The sequence below is a fragment of the Tenrec ecaudatus genome, chromosome 10, assembly GCF_050624435.1.
Source record: "Tenrec ecaudatus isolate mTenEca1 chromosome 10, mTenEca1.hap1, whole genome shotgun sequence".
Classification (NCBI taxonomy): domain Eukaryota; kingdom Metazoa; phylum Chordata; class Mammalia; order Afrosoricida; family Tenrecidae; genus Tenrec; species Tenrec ecaudatus.
In genome coordinates this window covers 62,122,873-62,144,794 of record NC_134539.1, presented here as the reverse complement: position 1 = coordinate 62,144,794, position 21,922 = coordinate 62,122,873, and positions in this window count along the sequence as shown.

The following is a 21,922-nucleotide window of genomic DNA, read 5'->3' as shown; positions in this document are numbered from 1 at the left end:
TGCAGGTTCTACATGGGCACATGAAGTGTTCTGGAATTCCCATTTGTCTTAAGGCCATCCATAGTTATGACACATGCAGTTGAATGCTTTTGCATAGTCAATAAAAACCAAGGAAATAGTTTTCTGATTACCACTGAGCTGCATCTGACGTCAGCAATGTTGTTACTTGCCATCAAGTTGGCTATAACACATGGTGATCTTAACGTGCAACAGAGCAAACCACTGCCCCATCCCGCTCTGCCTCCATGGTCTCTGATGGACTGGAGTTCATTGTCGAGGTTGCTGGGTCAAATCCACCCCATCGATGTTTCCTTTCATTCTCACTGGCTCTCTACTTTTCTAAATATTATGTTCTCTCCTGTTAAAAACGGTCATATTGACACATAATCTACACAGCATATAATTCAATAGTTGGATCATATCAAGAAGAGCTGTACAATCATTACCACAGTCAACTTTAGAACATTTTCGTCTTTCTTGTATTCCCCATTTCCCCCAGCTTCCCCTGCCAGACCCTCAAGAAACCATTATTCCAGTTACTGTCTCTATAGAATTACCTATCCTAGATTTCATATACAGAAAGATGTACAAAAAATACCAACCCCTCCCCAACCAAGCAAAGAAACTAACAACAACAATAAAGTAAAACAGAGAAAAAAAAAACCTCAACCAAAAAGGAAGTAGAAAATATTAAGAACTAAAGCGAATTTCCATTAGGTAAGGGAGGTCAAATGACAAAGTGTTGAGTTTTAGACTAGCCACATTGGCAGTAACCCACTCTCCAACGCACTCTGCATGATAGCAAGGGTACTCACATGTCTGGTCCATGTCATAGGGAGTTCACCTGAGGCTTTATTCATGTGTATTTACCCTTCACTTAAAAAAAACCTGAAACAACTTTGAAAACATTTTTTATTAATCATTTTATTCGGGGGAACTTACAAACTTTATAACAACCCATCATTCAATTGCATTAACGACACTTGGACATACGCTACCATCAAGTTTCCAAAACATTTTCTCCCTACTTGAACCCTTGGTATCAGCTCCTCTTTTTCCCCCTCCGTCCCCTATCCTCCCATCCTCGTGAATCCTTGATCAATTATATAATATTGTTGTTGTTTAGTGTCTTACACTGTCCTTTGTCTCCCTTCACTGGCGTTTCTATTATTCCTCCCCCTCGGGGGTGGGCTATATATACAACCTTGTGATGGGTTCCCTTTCTCCCCCCACGACTGTTCCTAAGGGTTTGGTCTGTCCTGAATTCCATGTTGAGAGCTCTTATCTGTACCAATGTGCATACTCTGATCTAGCTGGATTTGTAAGGTAGAACTGGGACATGGTAGTGGGTGGTGGGTGGGGAGGAAGCATTCAGGAACTGGAGGAATGATGTGTGCTTTGTCTGTGCTATACTGCACCCAAGTTGAATTGTCCCTTTTAACCCTTCTGTAGGTGTTGTCCAATTGTTGACCATTGGGCTTTGTGTCTCCAATCCAACCTCCCTCTTTCACATTGAGATATTTGTTTGTTTTGGATCTTTTGATACCTATCCCATCAACACCTCATGATCACACAGGCTGGCGAACTTCTTCCATGTGGGCTTATTTGCTGCCCTGCTAGATGGCTGCTTATTTAATGTCAAGCCTTTAATACCCCAGATGCTATATCTTTTGATAGCCAGGCACCATCAGCTTTCTTCACCACATTTGCTTATGAACCCATTTTGTCCCCAGTGACGTCGGGAAGATGAGTGTCAGAGAGTGCCAGGATATTAGAACAAAGTGTTCTTGTGTTTACGGAGGCCTTGAGTACAGGCCCAAAGTCCATCTGCTATCTTAATACTTAACATATAAAATATATGTACATTGACCTCCATCCCTTTCATTATAAATTAATGACTATATATATATATATATATATATATATATATATATATATATATATATATATACATGCCTATAGCTTTACCTCTATAAATACCTTTGCCTTGTACTTCTTTCCTCTATCTCCTTTCACCTTCCTCTTGTCCCTCTATTATGCTCACTCTCCATTTGTCCCTCAGTAATTCCTCTTGGATACAATGCATTTGATTAAACCCCACCAGGTATTATACGCCCTCCTTGCCATCAATTTTAGATCTCTTGTTGTTCCCTTATCCCTGAGTTTGTTGGCTCCCCACTCCCCCTTTCCTCCCCTTCCTCTCTTATGTCCTCAAGGGATCACCGGTCCAGTTGTTTTCTCCTCGGGATTGTTTACCCTACCTATCTTATAGAGATAGAAAGAAAACACACACACACACACACACACACACACACACACACACACAATGATAGATAGTCCCAAGTCTGTCTGCTTACTTTTATGATTGTTTTCCAATCGGGTTTAATGAGGTGCCAAGCCCTGTCCCCCTGAGTCAAAAGTCTATTTTCAGGATTTATTGGGGACTTGGTAACTTAGCTCCCCTTGCTCCCCTGCTGCACTCCCCTCATGACCCCCCCCCACTGTGCATGGTGCAGACCGGGCACACTTTCTGCACAGTGTCTCCAGTACTGTCCCCAGTAGTACTATGGGTCAGAGAGGGAACGTTGTGTCTTGTGGTGGGGCCAGCCCTACAGTTCTCTCTGTGCACTGGCTGCTGTGGGCAAGGATGAAACAGCCTTTAAATGGGTCAAAAGGTAGATCAAATGATAAAATATTACATTTTAACTTAAGTATATTGACCATGAGCCCTGGTGGTGTAATGGTTATGCATTGGGCTGCTAACTGCAAGGTTAGCAGTCCTAAAGCACCAGCTGCTCTACGGTAGAAAGATGGAGCTTTCCATACCTGTAAAGAGTTACACTATCAGGCAGTTCTACCCTGTGCTAGAGGGTTTCTGTGAGCTGGCAGCCACTCGATAGCAAAGAGTCTATCTACCACAATCAATAGCACAATGCTCTCTGCCTGAGAACAAGGCTATTTACATTCCCCCAATATGGTCAGAGGGGATTCACCGGAAGCTTAATACAGATGTGAACACTGCAAACAGACTCCAGCCTTCTACTGTCATTCATAGCCTTCTTCAAACCAAGTGTTTACCATTTAATCTCTGTGACTGTCTTTAGATTTGAATGATATTATTCACGATTCTTGGGTCACACAGCAGGGTGTGCTTCTTCTATGTGGACGTAGTTGCCACCTCACTTAGATGGCTATGTGTTTGAAGACAAGACTTTCAGACCCCAGATGCTGTTCTTTCTGATAGCCAGGCATCATCTTCAGTGATCTCTTCAGGAGGGTGAGCATCGAGCAAGGCCATGTCATAAGAACTAATTGCTCTTAGATTGGGGGTATAATTAAGTGAGAGCCCCAATTCATCCATATGTCTATGGCTTATATATGTCTCTGGTTTTCCTTAGAGACATCATTGTTATTTTATGTTAGAGAACATCCTCAATCATCTCCCTGGGACAGTCTATTGATAGTGTCCTTAATAGATCCAATGGCAAAGAATTGAAAACAGTGAAGTAAAGGAAATGATAAGAGTATAGCCCGGCTATGAATATTTTTTTTCTAGCTAATGGTCTTTCTTGTCCAAAGTAGACAAGTAGAGCATTCTGGTTGCATTCACTCTAGGGCTGATGTGTCCGTCTTCTCTTTTCCATTGCCCGGCTTCCAAAGCATCGGAGGCTATTAAACAGACAGTGGCTTAGGTCACGATTTCCTAGTCATCAAAGCGACATCTTTGCTCTCTAGAGCTTTAAAGAGGACTTTTGCAGTGGATTTCCCCAGTGCAATACATTATTGATCTCTGAACTTCTGCTTCCCTGGACATTCAGTGTTGATTAAGGTGTAATGAAATCATTGACGACTTTGAGTTTTCCCTCCATTTATCATGATATTTTTCATCGGTCTAGTTATATGTAGCCTTATCCTAAAATGTTAAGCAGCAGTTCAAAAGCCTGAGAAAAATTATAGCAAAAGATCTTCAAGATGTATTGCTATGTGAAAAAAATTAAGATGCAAATTTATACAGATGGTCGCATTTCTGTACAAATAAAAATGGCTAATTTCTTTTTATGCTATCCCTTTTAATTTTAATAAAATAGTTAAGTTCCTATTACATAAGGAACAAGTCCATCCACTCATCACTGATAAAATTTTAGAAATAATGTATCAAAGTTTAGTATTTGAGGCACACTTTTATTTGTTGCTCAGCTGGTTAGTATCCACTTTCCTTTCCTTCTAAGTAATATCACCCTCCTTTTTTTCCTAAGTAGGATGCAGCTAGCTAAAAGACCACAGCTCTCAGCCTCCCTAGCAGCTGGGGTTGGAATGTGGGGATTGGTGGGCATATGTTTAATTCAGGCCAATAATTTGTAAACAGAAGTGATGGGAATAGTTTTCTATGAAGGCTCTTTGAAGAGGCAACAGCTGAGACAGGCTCTTCTTTCCCCTGCCCATCTCTCCTTCTTCTCCGATCTTGAATGGAGACACAATGGCTGGAACAGGAGCAGCCATCCTGGATAAGGAGGTGATGGAAGCCAATGATAAGGCTAATGGAGGAGAAAGTTCAGAGGATGGCTGATAATCAAGGAACTGCAACAGTATTTACTTTTAGACAGTTTATATGAGAGAGAACAACAAAGATGTATTTGTTTGTGCCACTATTGAGTTCTGTCTTCTGTAACTGAAACCGAACACAATTACTAACACAGAAACATGTAAAAACATAAAGTAATGCCCAGAGGGCGTGCACCCAAATGATAATGCTGGTTACTTCTGAGAGGCAGTTGAAGTTGGAGAAGTGCAAGGAAACATTAAGATTTTGCTCTCTGTATTTCTTATAATCATGTTGGCTTCATTTGTTTCTGCGTGTCATCAACAAAAGTTCAAAATCATCTGTCCAAAAAGACAACAAAAGAGACTGGTAGACTATAAAGATTGTCATAGTGGATGTTGCTAGATGATGGGGCTTATTAGTTATGTTTTCTTATGTTTTTTTTAACTAGATCACTATAAAACAAAAATAAAATCCTTTAAAAGCTAGTTTAAAGGAAGAGCCACAAACAAACAGAACAAAAAGGAGGAGTAAGGCTGGAGTGAGAGAGGTGATGGAGCCCAGCCTTTTCAAAGAATGAGGTAGTAAAAAAAGAAAAGAAAGATGGAGAGATTTTGGAGGTTGAACCTGGAGCTGGTAGTGCAGCCTTGTGCTCAGAGTCTTTCTGAAGCTCCTGCAAATCAAACATTGTAGTCAGTTTTTCACTGGGCTCAAGACTGTTCCAACCAGCACTCCACCTACCTTATTATAAGCTGAAGGCAAGATAATTCCAGAGTCACTGGATCATAGGTACAAGTGAGATAGTCCAAGGATGGGCTGTGGATCTCAAAGTCTTCTATTAGGAAAGCATCCTTGATCTTGGGCTTCACACTTTCTTAGAGTTTCTCCGTGAATGACTGGTTTGAGAAAGAGCTCTTTCTAGCTATAGGTAGACCTCAGAGCATCAATCTCCAGAAATAAGTCAGAAATGGTCCAAGGATTTGAGGCCATTTTTGTTCCTGGTCTGAATATCCTGCCTAGAGTCTTAGCAGGAAAGAGATGAGATGGCAGTAGATGTGAACCACATCCTCTTTGTCTCATTCAAAAACTCACTACCATTGAGTTAATGCTGACCCATAGCAGCCCTGTAGGACAAAGTAGGACCGCCCCAATGGGGTTCTGAGACTGTAATTTTATGGGAGACTAAAGCCTCGTTTTTCTCCCGAGGAGCGCTTGGTGGTTTCAAATGGCTGACCTTCTGGTTAGCAGCCAACTTGTAAATGATACGCCACCAGGGCTCCTTTTTCTGTCTCTATGCAACCTTCCTAAATTGGAAGTGCTGCATATTTTGTGATAATGGGAATGAGAAAGCATGAGGAAACTAGAGTTCAGCTTGCTCAGAGCTGAATAGACTAACAGCTGAATGGAGGACTAGGAAGGGAGAAGATAAACATCTAAAATCACTAGGAGTTTAGATTCAGTCTGAGATAGAATTGCTCTTGGTTTGGGTAGAAATGCTCACTTGAGGTCAGGTTGCCGTTTGAGTGAGTAGGTATGGGTAAGGAGATGGCACATCATCTGGGTTGAAGGATGACCACTCTTAGAAGGTGAACAGACAGAGACAATGTCAGAGTCCTGGGGGAAAGTTTGGAAAAACCCACATAGAAGTTCTGGATCTCCACTAAGTGGGTTAAGATTCAGCGATCCAGGAGACAATGTCTGATGGGAGCTAATAAAACATCGGATGAGTAATTGAGGAACAAATTCAAATTTCCAGCGATATATACTAACAGCCACCCCGAATAGAACAAGTTTGAATTCCTGAAGAAGTGGGCTTGGATTATCCCGTTTAAGAATCAAGAAACCTTAAGGTTTAGGCCAGAATTATCAACTGCATTGCAAATATCCCATGTCTTTCGTTTTCCACCTGTGACAGACATCATTCGTCAACCTTGGCATGATTACCTGTTGAAAATATACAGTTTCACAGTTCTCCCCAGCAGCACACAGTACCAGGGAATCATACTTAGCATGAAAAATGAAAGCATTTGACACCCTAGGGATATACAGTTCTTTCCTGTGGACGTGACCTACAGGGGCATCCGCGAACCACCCAACATACAAGGCTTCAGTCAGCAGATCATCCTGGAGCACACACCCCTCTCTTGGAGCTCTCCTTGGTGCTGAAAACCACCCTGCCTTTTCGACTGGTCCCAGGGTCCTCCCACTTTCAGCCTGCTGTTATTCTTCACAGAACCAAATCACCCAGAATTAACAGGATGCACCTTGTAAATAAGCAGAGCCTAGACTCCTCTGAGAGTTAGGCAAAGAATAGTTTTCAAAGTCAACAATTCTATCAGGTAAGTGGTAGGCTAGTTACCAGGTTGAATCTAACAACATCAGACTGCAAGGGTCAATGGAAGTCAGGATCTCAAAAACTATCAGTGACTAGACATTAGAGCATCTTGTGAATTAGAGCATAGGGTGGAGTTAGGAATAGATCTACAGCTATAAGCCTAAAGCCCTTCGTATACAGTGAGGATGGGGCAGGTCTCAGAGACAGCAGATCAGAACCAAAGTCGGCCACTGAGAAAGAAAACCATATGTGTGTTGATTAAATTCTAGTGTATGAACAGAAATTTAAAAGATTAATAGAAAGCAGTGAACGAGTTTATCTTAATGAGTGAGGAACAATTTGGGAACGTAGGAGAGGATGGTTGCACAGCTTGAAGAATGTAATCAATATCACTGAATTGTACATGCAGAATTCATCAAATTGATGTGTGTTCTACTATGCATATTCTTGACAACAAAAATTAAATTATTTTTTAAATTATAGTGCATAGAACACTGCAGCTTGTGGACACTTATTATTTCATGAATATCTTTTAGCAACATATTTTACCTTGCTTTAAGTATATAGCCATTGATGAAAATTAGAAAGCAAATCAAAGTAGAAATAAGGAGGACATAATCACATAATTCCACTACTCAGAGATAATTCATTGTTATCATCTCAACATACTTCTTTTTGGACTTTTTTCCTTCCATCTTGACATAATTGAAGTAATCTTTTTTTGTGTTACATCCTGATTTTTTCATTTATCATATACTGCTATCACTTTCTTGTGTTCTAAAAACATTCTTTATAAACATTATTTGTATTGACTGTATCAGATAGCATTGTTCAGGCATGAACCAAACCTAAACCTATTATTTGTTTCCTTATTATTGTGTTTTAAAAGGTTGTTTCTATTCTGTATTTATTTAATTTTAAACAGCAGTGGGTACATACACTAAGATTTTTGCGTCAACCTTTCTGACAATTTTCCTAAAATACACTTGAAGAAGTAGAATTGTGCAATCAAAGTATTTGGATGTTTTAGGCTCCTGAGATGAACACTTTTGAAATCCAAATTGCCTTTCAGAACTATTGCACCTATTTACCTCCTGTGTCAGACATCCTGGGTTAGCACTCCTCTGCCAGTGAGATCAGTTAGGTTAGAGGTTAAGCTGCTGTCTCCAAAAGATCAGAAAATACAGTTACTCAAACAAAATGAACACTTTCCCCCCCATGTAATAATCAAGGTAGGAACAATCAATGTGAGAAAATTCAAGAACTGAAATTCCTTACATCTTCTCCTGTCATCCCCTAGGGAATTGTCTCTAACGCTGTGATAAAACTGACCCGGTCTCCATTTGCTTTCATCTGACAAGAAAGGAGAGAGAGAGAGGTAGGAGAGGGCAAGCTATGTTTGGGCAGAAGTGCTGGGTATTGTGCTGAATATTCACCCCAACTGATCACTCACCACCCTCCTTTGCTCTGATGGAGGCATTGGGAAGCTGACCTCTATAGATTGCCTTGTTCTCGCGTTTCCAGTTTATTCAGTCCCCAGCAAAAGATCATAAGGTGGAAGAAAGAGACCAGAGTATCTATTTCCCTGGCTCCCCACTGGCCAGATCCCCACAGCTTTATCTGTGTTCCTTTCCGAAAGGGGCAGCTCTCATCCGATGGCCCACCCCAGGTGTTTCTCTCACTGGATGTCTGTGGGCTCCTTCCCTGCCTTCGGGGCCTCGATTCCTGCCAGCTTAGGGGAGCTGCATCACCCTGTGTGCAGGGGCACCCTGTCTTCCTAGAGCCTTCCTGCACATTGGCCAAGAGTCCTTTTGCTTAGAGCTCTGCGCTTACCTTAATTTGAGAGAGCCATCGTGTCCTTCTAGATCTCTAACTAGCATAACAAGTGAAACTGAAATCAAGCACATCACTTCCCACCTTCTGTTAGTAGAATTCCATCCTCATGGTCATAGCTTGTTTGTAGTTAGGCATCTATGCGCCCCCCTAAAACCCTGTATGGAGCAAGGGTGGAAAGAATGCATTTCAGAGACAAAAGCTTTGCTGACGTGACAGGCAAAGACAGCATGGCATCATGCTAATTTGCCTTGTTGGCTCACTGCAGAGGATGAGCATGCTTTCATCTGTCTTTATTTTCAGGTGATTAGTTTACTTTTCCATTGACCTTGAAATGTTTCATTGTAATCAAATAAGCTCTTTTAAGTTGAAAGGTAACTCTTTTCTATCAAAAGAGCTATGTTTACAATAAAAAGTTTAAAAAGTTCATCTGAAACCCAGACAAAAGACGAAGTCCACTGAGCCTCCCATCATAAGGCAATGCTTGCTCCGATTCAGTCCCTTCCACATGGCAGTGTTTTGTGTCTCCATCTGGAAGCAGTCACATTCAGCATTCTGCTATGTTCTCAGATAATTGACAAAGTTCAAATCTTATGTTCAAAAAGGACAGGATATGGGCACTTAATTTGTAGCTTGCTTCCAAAGCACAGGGGATTATCATCCAGTGAGTCTGGCCCCCTGTGTGGCAGGCTCTCAAGCTGCCCACCGCTGGAGAATTCTGCTGATCCCAGTCATCAGGCTGGCCAGTGGCTGTTCAGTAGATCCATCATGGTGACCCTGTGTGTGTCAGAGCAGAAGTGGGCTCCTTAGGACTGTCAGTGGTTGGTGTTTCCGAAGCAGATGGCTACGTCTTTCTTTGGAGACCCTTCTGGGTCAACTCAACCAGCACCCTTCAGGTCAGCAGCTGAGCACTCAACCATTTGTGTCACCAAGGACGTCAGTCACCAGATCACAAAACAGGGCATCACAAGACATTAACCCTGCATGTCTTATTCCCCTGCAAAAAGAGATAAGGCTTGGGGGCTGGGAGTTTAGCTGCCAGGTATAAGCAGGGAATTGGAATAAGGGGAAGGGGGGAGTGAGGTGGAGACAGAGACCAAGCTAGGGAATGCTGCAGTGTTGAGCTGAGCAAATAATGGTCAGTGTTGCTGAGGAGTCTCTAAGGAGCACTAGAGAATGTCCCTGAGAATTATTTCTCTAAAAGTCAGTCGACACCGGCTCCCATCATCACTCCCCATTGGCTGACTGTTGAAAGTCTTCTTCGCGGAAGAACCCCAAGTGGCCATCACAGCTTCAGATGAATTAGAGGTAGACCATGCTGATAGGACATGGGTCACAAATAGCATTGGCTCTGGTGCCTTTGCTCAATCCATAGCACATACTTCAATGACACGTGAAGGGTAAGTTTTGATGTTGTTGGCGTGATGGTGAGTTGGTTTGGACTCCTGGTTACCCCATATGACAGAGCAGGACGGTCCCCAGGGTTTCCTTGGCTCTGATCACCAGGCTGTTTTCATGAGGAGGGACTGGTGAGTCCAAATCGCCTACTCTTCGGTTAGCTGAGCTCCACTTGGGCTCCTTCAGAAAAATATATATGACATGAAGCACAATGCGTACAGGGAAGAAGAGAATGTGCTAGAATTGATTGTGGTGATGATTGTACCACTCTTCTTGATATGATTGAATTATTGAATTGGATGACATGTGGATGAAGTACCAACACAGCTGTTAAAAAAAGGGGGGAATATGCTAGTGTTAAGTGCCATTGAATTGACTTCTACTCATAGCAACCATGTGTAAAACAGAAGGAAATATCTCATGGTTCTCTGCCACCCCAACAGTCATTGCTGTGTTTGAGCCCCTTATTTCAGCCACTGTGTCCACCCATCTTGTTGAGGTCATTGCTCTCTTTCTATATTTGTCATTTGGAGAGGCTCACTCCCAAAGCCCTTGGAGAGCTCAGAAATGCAGGCTGGAAGGAAGGGACAGGAAGCTGGACCACATGGAAGGACCCTCCACCAAACTCAAATGGGGGTGAGCAGAGAGTGTGGGGACTGGAGCTCTGGACAGCACCCCAACGTGTTCTCACCCCACCTGTGGGTGAGCTGTGGCAGTGGACTCAAAACAAAACAGAACAAAGCACCACCACCAAACTCTCTGCTGGTTCACAGGCGCGCGATAGGGCAGAGTAGAACAGCCCCTGTGAATTTCTGAGACTGGAATTCTTTAGGGGAGTGGAAAACCTTGTCTTTCTCACTAGGAGCAGCTGGTGATTTTGAACTGCTGACCTTGCAGTTAGCAGCCTAATGTGTCAACCACCAAGTGTCCCCATGACAGAACATTCAAAAGACTGGGCAGGGGAACCTGAAGGGAAACCCATCTTCTTGTCGCCCAGCTTTCCCCCGCCCACTAATTTGCCATTTCAAACACCCTTGAGATGAACATTTGCTTTGGTAGATACAAGTGTGTGTGGATACCTTGTTCTCATGGGACATGTCACCATCTCTTACCCCAGTGTCCCTCCAAGGGCATTCATCACAAACACATTCTGTGGCCATTGAAAATAAAGCCATGTTCAGGAAAGACAGAAGACCTTGCACTCGGCAAAATCCAGACTGTGGGAAACTGTACAGGTCATTCTCGACAGATAAATGCTAAGGAAACGAATGGGATGTCGGGGGAGGTTGTGAATTAAAAACATATACCAGATTTTTTTCTTTTTTGTTTAAAGACTAAACTACTGAGTTGAAGTATATTCATTTGAGTGGTTCAAAGAAGCAGGTCATGTGAATCTCTGGATAGCGATTATTTTCAGGAGATGCAGACAGTGTGTGGGGACAGAGCTTAGAGAGCTGGGGCCGTGGGCAGTTTCCATTCCTGAAGCCGTCGTGGGTGCAAGGATCTTGCTCCACTACCATCCCTTAAGCCATTCACTTGCTTTGAGAGCTTTTCTGTATCTGCATGTTACTTTATAATCCAAAGGTTAACAAGAGAAAAGACACCATAGATACATACATAAAAGCATGGAACGATGTGCAGAGATGTGAAATAGCATAGGAAGGATTCACCCATATCAGTAAGTGAAAGAACAGATTGCCAGTCATCAAGCATATGATGGCGCTATCTTTATAGATAGATTCCAAGGCAATTGACTCTAGCAGATGCTGACTCTTAGCAACTCTGTAACAGGACAGAAGAGAAGTTTCCCCACAGGGTTTCCAAAACTGTTATTTTTACAGAAACAAGGAGCTGGTGCATTTGAATCCCTGACCTTTCCATAAGCAGATGAGCACTTAACCACTATGGCATGGGGGTGGGGGATGCTTTTTTTCTTTTTCCGGTTTTATTGGCATATAATCCATGTCATACAAATTCAATTGTTCAATCGTGTCAAGAAGAATTGTACAGTCATCACCACAATCAATTTCATAGCACACCCCCCCATGACTACATCACCTTCTAAATGAGCTGCGTAATCACATTTGGTTCTACTGTGCCCTCCCCCTCCTCCCTTCACTGTTTACTCCTGAAATCCCTCCCCCTCCCCATCTCCCCCCTACCCTTCCTACATCCCCTATAAAGCCTTGCATCAGTTATTATCCCTATGTATCCACACTTTCTGTGTTTCATAAATGGTAAACCCAACAGAAACAATAAAGAACAAAAATGAGATCAAGTGGCAAAGATAAAGCAATAAGTGATATAAAATAGAGATAAAGTAATGTAAAGATAAACAATGGAGCAGGAAAGAAAAAACCTCCATCAATACCTGTCTATTTATTTTTATTTTTTCATTTTAATAAATCATTTTACTGGAGGCTCTTACAGCTCTTATACAATATATACATCAATTGTATCAAACATATTTGTACATATGTTGTCATCAACATTTCCAAAACATTTTCTACTTGAGCCCTTGGGATCAGCTCCTCTCTTTTTCCCTCCTTCCACCACCCTCCCACCCTCCCACCCTTGTGAACCCTCGATAATGTATAGATTATTCTTATTTTCATAGCTTACACCATCTGCTGTCTCTCTTCACCCATGTTTCTGTTGTTTGTCCCCCTGGGGTGTGTTTGAGCTGGGTCGGGACCATGCAACCGCTTGGACTGTGCCGACCCTTCCCCCGCCTCTCAAGGCCAGAGCTGGACTGTGCAGTCCCTGCTTCCAGCATTCCAAGGAGCTTATCTCTCTGGGCAGGGTCTGTACAGCCCCTTCCCTCAGCATTCCAGGATGATTTACTCACAGAGCACATCCTGACTCAGACCCTGCAACCGCAGCACCAGAAGGCCTTCCTTCCCCTCTTCAGAACATACGTCCTAGGCTCAAGCCCTGTATATGTCCCGCTGCCTCACTGCCAGACGCGATTTCCCTGACCTAACTCGTTGGGTCTCAGAACCCGCCTGGAACTCAGAATGCCCCTGTCCTTTTCTCTGCTCTCCCTTCCCTCCCAGGAGTTCTTTCCCTGCCTCAATAAAGCCTTTCTCAACTTCACATTCCTGGCTAAATTCTATCTCTGTTCCACGCCTCCATCTCCAACCTCTCAGGAGGGTGGTTATATCTATCATTGTTATCGGTTCCACCTTTCTCCCCCCACCTTCTCCCTCCCCTCCTGGCATCACTACTCTCATTATTGGTCCTGGGGGGCTTTTCTGTCCTGGATTCCCTGTGTTGCAAGCTTTTATCTGTACCAGTGTACATGCTCTGATCTAGCCAGATTTATAAGGTAGAACTGGGGTAATGATAGTGAGGGGATGGGGGTGGAGCCGGGGCAGGGAGCACTAAAGAACCACAGGAATGTTGTGTGCTTTGTCAGTACTGTACTGCACCCTGACTGGCTTGTCCCTTCCTTGTGACCCTTCTGTGAGGGGATGTCCAATTGTCTACAGATGGGTTTTGGGTTTCCATTCTGATCCCCGTTGTTTGCATGGAAATGGCTGTTTGTTTTAGGTCTTCCGATGCCTGATATCTGATCCCATTGACACCTCGTGATCACACGGTTAGGTGTGCTTCCTCCATGTGAGCTTCCGTGCTGCCCTGCTAAATGACTACTTGTTCAACTTTTATCCTTTCAGACCCCAGACACCAAATCTTGTAATAGTCAGGCACCATCAGCTTCCTTCACCACATTAGCACCCATTTTGTCGTCAGCAATCATGTTGGAAAGCTGAGCATCACAGAACGCCAGGCTATTAGAACAAAGTGTATTTGCATTGAGGGAGAACTTGAGTAGAGGCCCAATGACCATCTGCTCCCTTAATACTTAACCCATAAATATATGTTCATACTCAAATCCCTATCATTATATATTAATATATTTACATATATACATGGCTATGTTTATACTTCTATAAATGTCTTTTGCCTCCTAGTTCTATTTCCTTTTACTGTCCTCCATCAATATTTAAAATGCCAGGAACAAGCAAGAGATTCCGGCACCTAGAACCAATTCAGGTTGGCTCTAGAGGGAGGTCAACTGGCCAAGTATCAAGTTTTATATAGCCTAATCAGGATTGCAATGGTCTATGTTTGATGGTAGGGCTGTTCTAGAACTTTGCCTGTGCCCAGAGGGGCTCTGCCAGAGGCTTAGTCGGACGAGATACTCTGCAGATGGGTTTGACACTCACACTGTCCTCCACAAACTGGGTGTTCACAATTTAAGTTCTGACACTTCTCCCTTCGTCATATTTGGGAGGGCAACTTTCTAGATAGATCCAACCAACAACCAACCCACTGCTGCAGTCAGTTGTCACTCACCGCAGCCCTCAAAGGGATTTCTGAGGTTGTCGCTCTTTGAGGGAGCAGACAGCCTCGTCTTTCTCCCAAGGAGCAGTGGTGGGTTTTGAACCTTCGACTCTGTAGTTAGCAGTCTAGTGCTTACCCAACAGCATCACCAGGGTGGAAATGTGAAAGAAATAATGATGGAAGGAAATACAGCAAAGCAATATTGGTGGTCGCCTTTGTTCCCTCGTTGTATTGAATATACATCTATCGAAATACATAGGGTGTGAACATCTCTTACATGCACATTTTGGTGATACCAATGGTTAACTGTTGGCGGTGAGCTTTCGTGCCCCACTCCATTATTTCTCTTCTGTATTCTCGACATGTTCTCGTGTTCTGGAGCTTGTGTAGGTCAGCCAGGGGTGGCTGCCCCTGCCAGGCCCTGGGGCACTGCATCCAACCTAGCGGGCGCTCCCCAGGGGTAGACAAGGAATCTCTACCCCACCTCGATGCAACTTTTAAACAAACACATTTATTCATTTCAAGCTGCTTTTGACAATTACATTTACTTATTTAAAACTGCTTTTGACAAATACATTTATTTAAAGCTGCTTGTGCTTTGAGGAACAAGAAAGACTAAGGCGTACGCATGGAGTAACATACCCGCCCATGCCCCCTGAGCCCGTGCCACCAGCCCTGCCCTCCTGTCCTCGCCTCTCCTGAGTGGCAGGCTCCACGGGCACAATCCTGTCCCCAGCATTCCAGTGTCCCGTGGTCAGCGAGCATGCAGTCTGGGCCTCACTCTTCCGCACCGTCTTCTTTCCTCCTCGTGTCTACGATGTCAGGTCGCTGTCTGCACTTAGAGGAGAAAGAAACGGGACTCTCCAAGAGATGAGAGCAACTCGCTGGAGGGGGCATGGGAAGCCCACGAGAGGCATAGCAACCAGGACCGTGTCAATTGAAAAATGGCTTTCTTAGTTTCTAAATGACACAACTCAGTGGGCAGGAACTCCTGGGTGGGGGTTCTGGCTGTTCTGTTGTGAATTTTTGGTGGGTGATAGGCGGTACTTGCAGAGCAGACCAGCATGCTTGTATTCAGCTATGTATCCAGTCTCCCAAAGTCTTGCCTCACTTCCGGGACCTTTTGCTCATCCCCCTGGTAGGCTTTGTCTTCCCTTCACCCGAGTTGACCCCTGGCTCGTCTCTAACTGTCCAGAGCCTCCTATGACTCTCCTTTTTGTCCTTCCCTCCCACCCCTGGTGACCATTAAAATCTGTTTCCTTTATTGTGAAAGCCCTTTCTTGATTTTCTATATAGCAATAGCCTCATGCAATATTAATCCTTTTGCAACTGACTGATTTAACTCAGCCTAATACTTCCCAGGGTCATCCATGTCCCAGATTCTCGACTAACCTTTAACATTCATGGTATTCTGTGGCAGTCACATAATCTCCTGTCAACTTGAGAAGGGGTGGAGTCTAGCCTGTCAATCAGGCCATAGCCAATGAGGCCTCTGTGTGGGCATGGCCTTCTCCTGGGGATGCTGGGAACTCCTGTCTTCCTCCCTGGAGGCAGGAGACTCTCTGCTTGGTCTTCTGACAAGCCGCATGGAGCTACACTGATGCAGCCAGAGCTCTGGAACTGGAGGAGCCTTGTAGAGACCCAGGCTATTGCTGCGATGCTTCCACCACCACTGGATCCACAAGACTTTCCACCCACTGGCCTGTGATCTTCCTGCATTCGGCATCATTGCATGGCTGCATGATTCTAAAGAGGAATTTATGGACTAGTATTGACATATGGGGTAATATTGGATTTATGGACTTGATCTGTACTGGGCTGGGATGTTTTCTTAATGTACAATTGCTCTTTGATATAAAGTTCTCTCTTCCACACATATGAGTGTCTCTGGATTTGTTTCTCTAGTCAACCTGGACTAAAACATATCCCATGGTATGTATGGACCAAAATTTATTAATCCCTTCTTTCACCAATGGGCATGCATTTAAGTCGTGTTCATCTTCTTGCTATTTTTTTTTTGAGGCGTGCTTTGATGAACATGCTACTGGTCTTCTCTCTTTAGGGTATATACGAAGTAGAGGGATTTCACAGTGTTCGAAAGAAAGACATCTAAAAAAAAGAAAGAAAGACATCTATATATGACCAGTCACCCCTAATACTACAGGCATCCTTTGTTTTTTAAATCATTTTATTGGGGGCTTCTACAACTCTTATCACAATCCATACATACATCAATTGTATAAGGCACATTTGTACATTCATTACCCTCATCATTCTCAAAAGCTTTGCTCTCCACTTAAGCCCCTGGCATCAGCTTCTGATTTTGTCCCCTCCCTCCCTACTACCCCCTCCCTCAGGCACCCTTGATAATTTATAAATTATTGTTTTGTCATATCTTACACTGTCCGACATATCCCTTCACCCACTATTCTGTTGTCCATCCCTCAGGGAGGAGGTTATATGTAGATCCCTGTAATCGGCTCCCCCTTTCTACCCCACCCTCCCGGTATCACCACTCTCACCACTGGCCCTGAATGGATCATCCTCCCTGGATACCCTGTGTTTCCAGTTCCTATCTGTACCAATGTACATCCTCTGGTCTAGCCAGACATGCAAGGTAGAATTGGGATCATGAGAGTAGTGGGGGGAAGCATTTAGGAACTAGAGGAAAGTTGTATGTTTCATCGTTGCTACATCGCACCCTGACTGGCTCGTCTCCTCCCCGCGACCCTCCAATAGAGGCTGTCCGGTAGGGCATCCTTTGTTTTATTGTATTTCGTGGGGTTTTGTTAAAACAGATATTGCATTTTATTCTTTTACAAATGGAAGGTCAGTGGCGACCTTACGTCACGCAAGCCTGGGCAGCATCTTTTCAACGGCGTGTGTGCTCCCTCTGTGCCTCTGCGACACATGCTGGTCACAATGTGCCACCCGCTTCACGATACCATGGCACCTCGGAGAGGCCGGAGTAGCTTGTAAGCACAACTTTTGGATGCGTTGGGAAACAAACAAACAAATGCCTGCGACTCACTTGACTGCAACGTCAGCTTCCGGTCAGTGGTGGGAACCAAACCCACAGTGCCTCCGATCTATCCCTGAAGACGTTTTCCTAAAACATTGCCAAGACGTTGACATCCCAAATAGCACCCAAGTGGCCTGTTCAGAGAAAAAAAAAGTCCATTTTCAAAGAAGAGATTCCTTTTGGGGTGGGGTGTGCCTGGGGATTCCGGAGATCACGTCAATCGAACAGGAGCCTGGGCGTGTCTACCACATTAAACGTGGGCCTGAGAACCCATCAGGGACAGCCACCTCTGGCTGGTCTGGGTGAGAGCGGGTCAGTCCCTGGACTCCGAGGGAGCCAGGGGGGTGGTCTCCTGTGTTGGTCTGGAGGAGGGCCGTAGCAGGGGCAGAAGCTCATGGAGTGTCCTCCAGGTGGGGAGAGCAGGTATCCCCTGGGACTGAAGTCCATTCATAGCTGTCCGTTGAGTTCAACCTCCTCCTCTTCCTCCTGGACCCCTCGCTGCCTTCTGTTCCCCACCACTCCCCAATTCTCCCTACCCTCTGAATCTCTCTTGATGTCTCCCACTTTCCTTCAGCCCAAAGTGGCTTCTTCTACCCAGGTGTCTCGTTCAGTGGATGGCTTGCAGCAGCCTTGGCCTCTTCCTGGGTGGCGCATGCTCATTAAAGACCCCTGCACAGGGGAGTGTTCGCCTCCTGCCAGCACTGGCTCACCACAGCCCCACGGGTGGACCCCATCATTAACCTCATTTCACAGACACTGAGAGCCAGTCGCCCGTTGTCACACGCTATTCGAGGCGGACAGGGGCTGTAAACCCTGAAAGCCTGGATCCGGAGCCCATGTAATTCACACAAAGAATGCGGGCTTTGGACCTGGAGGCTCTGACCCGGTGGCTCTGACCCGGAGGCTCTGACCCGGTGGCTCTGATCTTGAGGTGCACAGGAGCCTCTTGAGAGCTGTGTGACCATAGGAAACCCATCTCATATCTTGAGTCCGTTTCCTCATCAGTAAATGGAGATGTCTAGTGTTGCCTAAAGGAGCCACCCCTGGGAAAGGACATCGTGCTGGGCGCCGAGTCAGGGAAAGAGAGCCACCCTCAGCGAGAGGGCCTGACACAGCTGCTGCGACAACGGGTCAAACCTCACGACAGCGCCGGGGATGGCGCAGGAACTGGGCGTGTTCTGTTCTGTTGTGCATAAGCACCTAACAACAACATGGAATCGCTACTCTTCTTCCTGGCACCCAACTCCTCTCCCATGTACCATCTAAAAGGTACCCCCACAATCACACCCAGCCCTGGGCCACACATGCGGGTATGTGAAATGACCCGCAAACCCACCCACGTGCATTCAGGCACGGAATCCCACAGGGCAAGCACACACATCCACATGCAGCATAGACTCCCAAACAGCACGTGTATGGGCCCTGCTAGAAAAGCCTCATTAAGGTGGATGAGGGAGAAGGGGTGCAATCCCACTGCTCCCCAGTGTGTTCTTCCATGGTCACTGACCTCCGCTCAGCAACCCCTTCCTGACAGGCAGGGCCCGCCCCTGCTCCCTCAGCCCATCCCGCCTCCTTTGGCCCCTGCACACACTTACTTCCCTGCCTTTCCTGGGCCCAGCTCTGCCCCGGCTCTCTGCTGGGACCTTGTTAGTTTTACAGCTGCGGGAACTGATGCTCAGGGAGAGGGAGGACTTTGCTGAGAAGGCCGATGCTTGATGCCCTGAGCCACTGCCAGCCCAGCTCCTGAGGGGTGGGGAAGGTGGCTCTGGTCAGCCACGACCAGCCCCGGGGCCTGGCAAGCCAGCTCAGTGGCATTGCCAACTCTCCCCCTCAGGACTGTGAACACCCTGAGCTGGCTCTGGGCTCCGCGCCCAGAAAAGTTCCTAAGCTGCTGCCATCTCAGGGCAGGGGATTTCATACCAGCAGAGATGTAGGCGGATCCTTGAACTGCTCCGAATTTGACTCCCGCTATTTGATAGAGCAGGGAGCTCCTGGACTCTGCCCGTGTGTACAGAGCATTTGTAGGGTGTCCCACAAGACCAAGAGGTTTTGTCCGGGGAGTTGGTTCTCTGTGTCCAAGAGACAGAGGGAGGGAAGAAGAGAAAGAGGAAGAAGGGCAGAGGGAGAAGGAGAGGGAGAGAGAGTTGGGGATCGTGGACAAAAACAGAGAAGCACCTTGTCTTCTTGTGAGCGGCTCTCCTGGTGGATACGCTGCCCAGCCAAGAGTGCCTCCCAGAGATGCTTCCATCTTGTTTCTGCCTCCACGACCCCTTGGCCCAAGACCTGCCTGGGTTTTACAGACTCTCACTGCTAACTTTTACCCGCGCCCATGTGACCAGCCATTCAACTAACACGAAGTCCTTGCTGCCTGCTGGGCGTCTGGCTGGAGAGACTCAACATGACAGCCTTCAGATGTTCTCCTTCAAGAGTCTCTTACTGCCTCCCACCCAGCTGGGAGGTCCTAACCCAGCTACCAGGAGCAGTCAATGAGCGGGGCACCTCCTGAGTCCATGGCTCTGTCAGGAGAGTCTCCCGGGGATGCCAGAGGGCATCTTTCCTGGCATAGGGCCTGAGGAGTTGTCCTCAGAGGGCTCCCCAACATACCCACCCCTCTCTGGGCTGCAGAGCATGAATGTTGTTGATTTCAGTGCAAACAACTCATTATTTCCATCTCCAGACCAGAAAGCCCCAAATGTGGAGTGAATCCCCCATCCTGACACACGGCTAGTGCCAGGCAGAATCAAGAGTTTTGCTTAATACCCACTGGGCACCAATGTTTCCATCGCAGGGTTAATTAGTCCCCAGGAGTCCCAAGACAAGGGAGGCTGCTGTGGGCTGGGAGTCCAGAGACCCAGATTTCACATCTGCATCTGCCATGACTGAGCTTTATTGGACGGGTTCCTTCCCCACACTGGGTCTCAGTTTTTTCATCTGCAAAGTGAGTGGATGCACACAGGTGACCCTCAGAGTCCTTGGCAGCTCCAAGCTGCCATGACATTGTTGTAATGCGGACATTTGAGAACAGCTGACCATGGCCGAGGATGACGTCGTAAGTCATTCCATGACATTTACAACCCTCTACAGTATCTGTGATGACACTGGAAGGCCGTTCTTGACACCCAGTGACATTTACAACAGTCTACAGCGTCCTCTGACATCCGCTGACATTTACAAGGATCTGAGAGACTCTGTGACATTCTCTGACATTCCAGAGCATTTTACGACATTCCTTGACATTCACCAGCCATCTACGATGGTATTCTAACCACGATTTTCAGTGGCATTCTGTGACATTCTGAATGTACACCACGAGGGCTTATCTCTCTTCCCAGGGTCCTCTTGACATAGCCATATCCCCACGCCAAGATCCTCCTTTGTAAGCCCATCCAAGGTGCATGACCCCTCTGTGGTCACGAGTCCTTGGACTTGTCCCTTCAGGACCTTCGGGCCACTCCAAGGTCCTGGCCTGGTTTCTGAGGCTGGGGAGTAGAATCTATCCAGCAACAGTGATCCCCTCAAGATGTTTTCCCCCCAAAGAAACCCGCCCCCTCCCCACCTCACCCATTAGAATACCCCCTAATAGGGCCTCCTTCCTTCAGGAAAAGGGGGCCTCCTGGACATGGCACATGAGATATTTGAAGAATTCTGACCTAGAGGAATAGTCCATTTATATGGTTCCATGTGATACAGTAAAAACAAGAGAGAGTGTGTGTGTTTTGGAATCAGACAGCCCTGGGGACAAACACTGATGCTATTGTTCAGCTGTGAAATGTCAGGAAGCCTCACCTTGCCCATACCTGGGAACCATCGCATCCTCTTCCGGGGCTCGCTAGAGGATGTAGCGGACGGGGGTGGGTAGAGAACAAATCTAAGAACCTGGAACAGAATAAGACTCTCACAAAGATCTTCTTTCCCCCCCTTTCCTTCTAGAAAAATATCAAAACCATGTTTGAGCAAGAAAGCACACATTCAAAATCAGGACCTCGGTCTTGACCTCAGCTCAGCTGTGGACCTCAGCTTCCCAGTCTGTAGGTGGTGTGGTAGAGAACCAGATGCACGTGAAGGCCCTTCTGGCTCTGACGGCTCCGGGAAGGGAAGGGTGACTCATCAAGGGATATGGAGAGACTGGTCTCCTCAGCTATGAGGTCCGGAACCTGGAAAGTGGCTTAGTCAAGGAGGTCAGCCCCGAGGAAGCACTTCTTTCTCACCATCCTGAGATGATGGACCTGGTTGTCAATGTTTCTCCTCCACAGTTTGGGGAGAACTGTCCCCAGATGACCTCTGGCTGAGGGGTGGAGAAGTACCCCCACCTGGTGGGCAGAACCTCTCCAGGCCCCTGACAGGCAGAAAGAACCCAGGCTAATATGGAAACCTTAAGAAACTGCGCCCCCTGGTGGCCATGCCCTGTCACTGCCGTACAGGCCTCTTGGCTCAGACGGGCGGAGTG